We start from the raw sequence: 9,304 nt of genomic DNA, 5'->3' as shown, positions 1-9,304 counted from the left end.
TAGAACACAAAGGTAACCAAAAGATGAACCCCACACACTGCCAAAGCCCTGCCCACCTGCCAGCATGGCCTCCACACCCTTGGCCTATCCTGCTGTCACTCAGAAGAGCGGACTGTGTCCCCATCCAAGTCCATACCTCCAGGCAGGCCCACAGCCCATCCCCTTCCATCTGCTCAGGATGCAACTCCAGCAAGTGTCCTTATGCTTCTGTCATTGTAGTCCCTTCTCTAGTATGGTGCAACTTCAGGACACCAACCTGCTTGGTGGCTGGGAGGCTTGGTGGCTCCCTACTCCAGGAGGGAAATCTGAGACATCATATTAAACTCAAAATCCCTCCTTTCACTTAGTAACTAAGATACAGTAACTGCGTTAAGCTCATTGAGCCTTACTTTGTTTTTCTCTAGAGTGATTTCTCTCTTAAGAGGGTCTTCAGTTTCTTCTGGATTTGGCTTCTAGGTGACTCCACAGACAACCAGAGTAGGTATACCCAGAAATACCTGACTTTCAGGTTTGACTTAGCCAGCTCTATCCCATTTTGTATCTAGTTTAGTTACCCAAACCCATAAGGTATCAGGTGGTTCCTGCTAAACCCTAGCACACTCCATCCCTTTCTTAGGGATGGGTTGTGGTTCTCTTCTCTTTGATAATGAGCTTGGTCATGGGCAGAAGTGACCAGAAACCAGTGCTGAGCTAAGGCCTTTAGCAAGAATGGCAAGTCTATACCAGCCCTTTTGGCCATGAGAAGAGAATGCCCTGGATTAGGCATTCTCTAATTAGGCATGCTTGCATTCTGAATTCCCAGAATGCAAGCATGTGGAGAATAATAAACTTGACTCAGAGCATGGAGGACAGCTAAGCCCAGATGAGATCAGCTGAACTGTAGTTGACCCACAGAACTGAGTGTGAAATAAACATGTGTATGTCCCTAAGATCTTAATTTCTTTTTCTTTTTTCTTTCTTTTTTTTTTTGTAGTTTTTGGCCGGGGCTGGGGTTTGAACCCACCACCTCTGGCATATGGGGCCAGTGCCCTCCTCCTTTAAACCACAGGTGCTGCCTTGTTTTTTTTTTTTTTTTTTAATGTAGTATTGTTGTAGAAGAAACTTTAGTAAAACTGGTGGCTTAATATAGTGGACAGCTGATAGCATAGAATGGGAAAATGCAATGATGGGCACTTAGAGTGCAACCCTTCATCTCTGGTGATGAAGACTAAAACCTATGGGGCCCTCACTGACAGTTGAGAGTCACTGAGAGTTGAATATTGGCTGCTTAGAATTATTGACAGGTAGGGCTAAGTAATTATGGAGATAAACAACTTCAGCTTCCTCAGTTGCAGGTAAATAAACCTCACTGACTCTTTGCTGCAGAGCCAGAACAAAAGAATGAATCACTCACCTCAAGCCTGTCTATTCTGGCTTCCTGTTGGGGTGTTGGAAATACACAGTAGCACAGAAAGATCATCAGCAGTGATGTGGAACAAGGTGACAGGCTAACTGCAAGCCTCAGATTCCTTCCCTGAGGCTGCCTCTATCCACCGGGGTGATGTTTTCAGATGACTCACCTGGCAAGGGCAGCCATGACCTCTGCACACAGTGTGTGTCGGGCTACCTGAATCAGTGTCCTTTCATGGCAATTAATAAACTAAAATGTGCTCCAGAGCAGTGCTTTTCAAACCTCCATGTGCAAATCATTTGGGGTCTTGTTAAAAATACGTGCAGATTCTGATTCAGTAGGCTGGGGGGGTTGGGGTGGGGTGGAAGAATCTGCTTTTCTAACACATGGACCACACTCTGAGTAGTGATGTTTTAGACCATTCCAGTGGAGTCAAGTGTGAATGACGGAATGAACTGCCATGAATTAATCCAGTTCAGGCAAGTGAGTTATTGATACATATTAAGTTGAAGTGAAATTCACATCTGAGATAATGGTTTTGCATGGACTTTTACTTCCCCAAGATTCTTCCCCTTTGAGTAGTTTAGAAGAGGATTGACTCAACCAGGCCTTATTCTGGGGGCTGTGGTATGATGATACTCCTGGCCCAGCTTTCAGTTCCTTCCATTTCTTAAACATGAGGTGGCCTCCTAGAAACTTATCTCTCAGGCTTCCTTCAGGCCATCTGCTCAAATATCCTCTGCTCAGGATGTTTCCTGGGTTGGGAGGGAGTCGGAACTAGCAAAAGTAGAAACCACATCCTGGCAATAAGAAGCCCTATGATAATACAATAAATTATGTTTCTGGATATCTCAATATTAGACCATTTATGCATTTGTCACTCGGGACATTATACATTTTTTAAAACTGAGACTTGTTTTGTCTTCTTCCTACGTGTAATCTTTGTCAATTTTTGGTTTCAATATTCATTTTTATAATAAGAATTTGGGAGTTTCCCTTCTCTTCTTATGTTGTAGAACAATTAAACAGCCCTGAAATGAGATCACTGCATTTTGGTAGGATGAGTGTTTCATATTCCCTGGGCCTGAACTTTCTGATGGAAACTTATTGATTTGTTTATCTATTACTTCTTGGGCAATAGGGTATATGGATTTTAAAATAAATCTCTTTGGGGCTATTTTGATAAATTATATTTTCAAAGAAAATTATTTACTTCATTCGGGTTTCACACAGAGATGAACAAAGTAGTCTTTTAATGGTTCTTTCAACTTATTTTGCTCCTCCTACTTTTTGCTTTTCCCTTTTGGTTTATTTTATCTTTTGTTAATGTTTTGAACCAGAGATGTGATATTCCTTTTTTTAAATTTTTCATCAAGTATCTAAGGCTTTATATTTTCCTAAGACATGACTTTAGGTATAATCCTATTATATTTGTTTTCTAGAAATTTTGCAATTTGAGCTTGTATATAATCTCTTTGACCTAAAAGTTTTTAAAGAGAAAATGTTTTAATTTCCTACTAGAATGATCTTTTCATTTTCTGATTTGTTTATTAACAAATAAACAAATTTGTTTATTTCTGATTTTATTACATCATGAGCAGTGATCTAGCTTAGTATTTTAGGACTTCTGTATCCTAACTCATTTCATTTTTCACTTGATCTCGTTACTCACAGGGATCCTCTTCTCTCTTCTATCCCCTACTCTTCATAGCAGTGTGGAGCAGTTGTTAAGTTTTTATCTGGACACACCTTCTCTGAGCTGTTGGCCATGGTAACTAAACTTGCATTCCTATTTATTCAACTCTAAAATGTGAATATTTTTAGGACTCCTACTTTGACTTGAACCTGAGATTCAGGCATTTCTAGATATATATGACTGAGTAGTAGCATGAGTTCCTTAGCAGCCTATTTTTATGAGGGCAGTTAAGTCAAAGAAGAAGAAGAAATATGTCTTGGAGAGAACAACTCAGTAGCAATGCTTTTGATGCACAGGAGTGCTTTTGAATATAGCCTATATAATTTTATCACTTGGATTTATCTTTAGGTCAACTCTTATTGGAATTATGTTAGAGTTATTCAGTGAAGAAAAGTTGGATGCCATTAGGAAAAGAGCCATTTATACAAATGTTCTGCTGGACATCAGGGCACTGGCAAGACCACATATTTAAAAACAAAAGAGAATAGTAAAAATCTACTCTCAAATAATTGAAAGCCTAAATGAAAGAGGCCAATATCCATCAAAGAAATTGAAATGGCACTCTACAATATCCCTTCCCCAAAAGCTCTGGATGAGGAGCTTTGTCTAGCCCCTTTGTTATTTCAGGGATAAATTCTACCAAACTTATTCAAGGAATAATTAATTCCTTTTGTATATAAATTGTTCTAGAAAAAATAAAAGAGCACAAGGTGTTCAACTTATGTTATGAAGAGAATATAATTTTGACTTTGGAACCAGAAAAGGATGATAATAATAATGATAGACATCATAGTACCATTTAACTTATGGCTACTCACGAAAAAAATTCTCAATAAAATATTAGCTGTACAAACCTAACAATGTATTACAAATATTTTATGATCATGTAGGGCTTATGCCACAATTACAAGGAAGATGCATCATTAGAGACTAGGTCTAATTTATTACATTAATAAATACCAAAAAAGTCATTATCTGACATGTCATTATCTCATACATGTCAAAAAAAATTTGATATTTAACATTTATTTATGACTGAAAATTCTTCAAAAATTAAGAATAGTAGAAGAGTATTTCTTTAACCTATGAAAATCACAAATATACATGAAATATAAAACCTAACAGAGGAACTTTAAATTCACTCTCTTTAAGATCAATAGCAAGACAGAAGTGTTTGTTACTATTTAATGATACGGTGGAGATCCTGGAAAGTATTTTGGGATAAAAAGAATTTATAGATACAAGCACTGGAAAAATACAAAGTTGTCATTATTTGTAGGTTATATTATAGTAACAAAGATAGATTAATAAAAAATTACTAGAGTCCAGCAAAATTGAGGGAGTTGGGGTCAATATGGCAGACTACAAGCAAGCTGCTCTCAAGGAGGGGATGGAAAGTTGCAAATAAATGCCCACCTACAGGGCAACATAGATTCATCAGAGAAGTGATGGGAGATTCTCAGAGTGAAGGAGAAGGTCATGGAGTGATCCAATGGCAAGATCAGAAGGTAGATGGGAGAGGTGTCCACATGTGTTCACACATAGGGAAGATAGGAGGAGAGAACCCTGGGGCTTCACACTCCCTTCATGATGGACACAGTAACCCATGCTGTGAGGGGGCTGCTCCACAACCACAGACCTCTGGACTGATCAGGGAGCTGTCTGGAGACTGTGTAGGGACATTGCTTTGGAAAGTCACATAAGAGTGGCATCTGTTCCTAAGTTGCTAAAGCTGATGCCAATCTGAGCTCTTGGGTCCAGAGTGTCTGGTCTGCACAGGGCTTAGCTTTGCTGCAGCTACCTCTACATCATCCCTGCTGGCTGAAGGGGGAGCAGGGAGAACACATGAGCTTGTGTGCTCCATGACTTGTGGAGCTGGGCACCCCTCCTTCCAAGGGAGGATTTGAACAAGGGAGGACCTGCTGAAGCCACCTGAGAAGCCTCAGGGCAACTGCCTCGGTGGGACCCACACAAGCAGAGAGTCTCAGCCACTTAGCAGCTTGTCCCTGCACCCCTGCTGCCAAGGCTCCCATGGCACCACCTGATGTGACCTGCCCTGAGATCCAGCACTCCAGCATGGATCCACTAACTACATGCCACCATTGCACTCACACCTAGGTGAAAGCCTGTAGCCATGACACCTGCTACCACTGCCTAGGTAGCCTTGCTCAGCTGGCACTCCACTGTTGTGGGGATACCTGGGCAGAGCAATTTCCCACAATGCCTACCTTTGTGGAGAGGAACTTATCCATCCCCATGCTTGAATTTCCAACAGCAGCAATCTGCACGAAAATCCCCCAGCACTGGCTTGTACTGTGATGATCACAGGAAAGTGGGATAACACAAACAGCTGCATTACAGACTCTAAGTGAATCTACTCCTCTCCTGTTGGATCAGTCTTCTGGAATAGGACACAAAAGTTCTGTGTAGGAACCTGTCCTTCCACCTAAGTAGAGAAGAGACACACTGCAAACCAATCTCCCCTGAGCTAAGAGAAAAGATTTCAGACGAGAAGAAGCCAGAAAAAATAATTCTAACAGCATGCAGAAACAAGTTAATTCAACACCCTGAAGTATCACAATATATCTGTAGCAAGGACCAAAACCAAAAGAAAATTGTTAAAGTGTCAGAAATGGAATTCAAAATATGGAGAGCAAGATGAATGGGAATGATGAAAGGATTGAAAAAAAACAGGAAGAAGCAGAAACAAAATTCAGGATGTTAATGACAGAATTTTCTAATTTCACATGCAAATAAATTAGCTTAGGTATTGCAAAGGTAGTTTAGGTATTTCATTAGTTAGGTATTACCCCATTTTGGCCATTGCAATAGATTTCCTCATAAGTTATGCGCGACTATTTTTTAAAGTAACAACAGGTGGCGCTGTAAGTATTATACATGAATTTGCATGGCTTTCCCCCCCCCCCCCAAAAGTGAGTCTCTCTTTAAAGAAGACTTGGTTTTGCATGGCTAATTGTGCATAATTTGTATTCTCTTCTTAAGTGACCATAAAGGTAAAAAGGAAAGATGTTTTGGAATTTTGTGTACTGCTTATATCTAGTAAGAATAGCTTCTTAAGGTGTCAGCCTTGGGTTGGTTCTTACCTCTTACGTGTTATGGTGAAACTCAGGAATCCAGGGCTGCTTAAAGCATTGGGAAATCAACCACTTGTGTGTGCCCATCGGTTTAAGCAAATTTCTCAGTATGTATTTCCTTAGGGATTCTCTATGGGACTGAAACTGCCTTTTATAAAGTTAATAATGGGCTGCAAGGTAGAAACTGGATAGAAGCCTGAACTCTGCAAAGGTACAGGCATATTAAAAAAGTAACTAGTCAGTGTTCCCTAGCTCACCTTCTTATAATTGCTTACCAGTTACTGATAGAGTCACATATACTTGACTAGAATAAGATTTGTGACTTCCCCAATCACTCCTATTGATAACACTGCTATTGTAAAACCTAAGATTGGTCTTTGAGATATCTTCTAGACTCTGCATTCAAGGACCAACTGATGTCAACTGGATTAGTGGCCATGTGTGGGAACTGACTCAAAAGATCCTGTGACTATCTACTGAGGAACTGTCTCAGTCAAGAAGAAAATTTCTTCCGAACCCTGAATTCATCCCTAGCCAATCATCAGATCTAATTCCCATTCCTTTGTCTGCTAAACTACCTTTTAAACCTTTAGCTCCCCAATATTGGGGGACGTAGATTTGATAAATTTATCTCATCTTCTTGCTCAGTGCCCTGTGATAATGAACTCTCTCTCTGCTGTCTTACTGTGGTGGCTTCCTTTCTAGCAGCAGACAATACCACCTGGGTGGGTGGTAGCAAGACCATTTCTCATCACAAGTGACAAACTCTGACCCCTAAGTGCCTTCTGGACAGGAGGAAGACAATCTTTTTGTCTTTGCAAATTACAATGTCCTTATGAAGGTCATTTATAAATTTTTGGTCACTCAAAAGAATACTTTAAATATGCCAATTCGAATGGAGCTTCAAAACCAAGCCAGTTTAAAATTATAATTTTTGCTCAAGACATAGACATTTGTTCCCTCTCTTACTGGATGAAGAGGGTCCAGCTGCTTGTCACTATCTAGCCAATATGTAGAGACAGGTATTAGGTTCATCAAACTTTGTCAGAAGGCCAGTAATTCTGGAGAACAGCAAGAGTAGTCTCCCAAAGACTATTTTGCCTCAGTTACAATTTTGATAATGGGAGTACCAGGAAACAAACCTAGAACATTTTTACTTTATCTGATAGAAAACAACCTCAGAGTAGTCTTCACGCTAACAATGAAAAATGTTTAAACAACATGAATGTAATTTTCACTTTAACAAAATATCTAACAGAATAATCAAAGAAAATATCATATTATCAAAGTAACATTTACTCTATCAATACCACAACACCTATTATCTAAGTGTGACTACTTTCTCAAAGTCTCCTGAAATAAACATCACAATCATGGTGAAACCTAAACTAGATAACCATGGAGGGTGTGCGAGAGAATGTCAACTAGGCAGACTAGGTCAGCTGTACTGCCTCAGTTTAGCTTCTCAGACTCCAGCTTGCAAACTACTTTTATGACTTCACCTCTTGTTAAAGAGAAATGACTTTCTTTCTAACCAGATTTTGAATGAGAGAAAAGTTGCAAACTTTAGCATGTAAAATGAATAAAAGCTTACATCAAAGAAGAGGGAAATCAGAAACCTGCAAAATAGAAAATCTCTACAGATGTGATAAATGAAGCCCCAACAAGTAGAGTTTCAAATTCAGCCCAATTGGGTAGGGTTGACTTGAATGGCCCAAATCAAGTCTGAATCTTAAGCTAAGCTGGGGGCACCCAGATCCCTAGATGAGCCTTCCAGGTCCCTGTCAGGTGAATAAAAGCCGTTCATGCTGATATGAAGTCTCCAATTGTCACAAACTGATAGGTATCACTGGAACTTCACTTTGGGTCACTTTGTGGTCACCAAAATGTCATCCTTAAATAATGAGATTAGAAAACTATGAGTAAGAATAGAGTTTATTTCAGGCCTAATGTGGAAATAGCCATCTGGGAAACATGGACTTTAGAGAAATAGGGTCAGTACTCCTAAAAGAGGATACCCAGGAAGAGTAAGTTCTGAGAGAACAAAAGTCTTCTCATGCAAACCCCCAAGGACACACCTGCAAGGTCCTCCCTATATTGATTCAGCTCTTAGGAATTTGTAGAAACTTAACTTTCTGGGACCCGAAAACTAATGCTTGCTTCCACTTTTGTAAAAGCCTGAGCCTGTCTTCTCCAGCTTGATTCAAACTGACCAATGAGAAGGGTATATGTGAATGAGGAACCTTTGACTGGAGATAAAAGGGAAAAGATTAAGCCAGTCAGGGAGGTCAGCCATTTTTGGACTATAGTCCACTATGGCTCCGCTGGCTGAAATAAAGCCCTTTCTCCACATCTTGATGTTTAGGTGATTCTCTCTCCATCAGGCCCTCCTCTTCCTGCAACACTCCAAAGTTAAAATTTAAGGTCTTTTTCCATAGTAGAGTCCTTTAAAAGAAAATTAAGATCTTTTCTATATGGGCAGAAAATAAAGAAATTTAGTAGTGTTAGGTAATTGCTCCAGAAAAGCCCCTTCCTGCTTTCTCTTAAAGTTTCAGCTCCTCTAAACAACAGGGAGTGGCCCGCTTTTCTCACCCCCCTGTCCCAATTACCCACTAAAAATTTCAAATTTATGGCCTGCCTCTAACTGTTCTTCATTGGCTATTCTACCATCCTGTCACCATTCTGAGACTTCCCTATATAAAGATACACTTCTCTTTTCTCTCTCTCTTCTCCTCTGCCCTCTCTCCTCTTCGCTCTCCTCTTTTCTCTCCTTCTTGGGGCTGCTCTGCAGCCTGGCTCCTCCTCTTTGTATAAAGACCTTTCATACAAGCCTTGGTGGTCTGTGAAATCTCTGCGGGTTGAGTGCTGCTCTTTCAAGTAGGAGTCCAGCATTTTCTATATAGACCTGGTTTATGAGTTACAACAATTTACTTTGTTACAGTTTGTTGTCTTTTCTGTATATCCTGTTCTTATTTCCTTTCAGATCTAAAAGAGTGCATTTAACATTCTAACTTAAATGATGTGGTAGTCATGAAGTCATTGGGTGAGGGAAGATAAGAGGGAAATTATAACAGGATCAGCAGTGAAGAAGGAAGAGGTCTTCCCTGGTACCCTTTAGTCATT

This window comes from Otolemur garnettii, unplaced genomic scaffold (genome assembly GCF_000181295.1).
Source record: "Otolemur garnettii isolate 467f Iridium unplaced genomic scaffold, OtoGar3 scaffold00148, whole genome shotgun sequence".
NCBI lineage: Eukaryota > Metazoa > Chordata > Mammalia > Primates > Galagidae > Otolemur > Otolemur garnettii.
The sequence above is the reverse complement of the archived record's forward strand: the minus strand, read 5'-3'. Positions refer to the sequence as shown.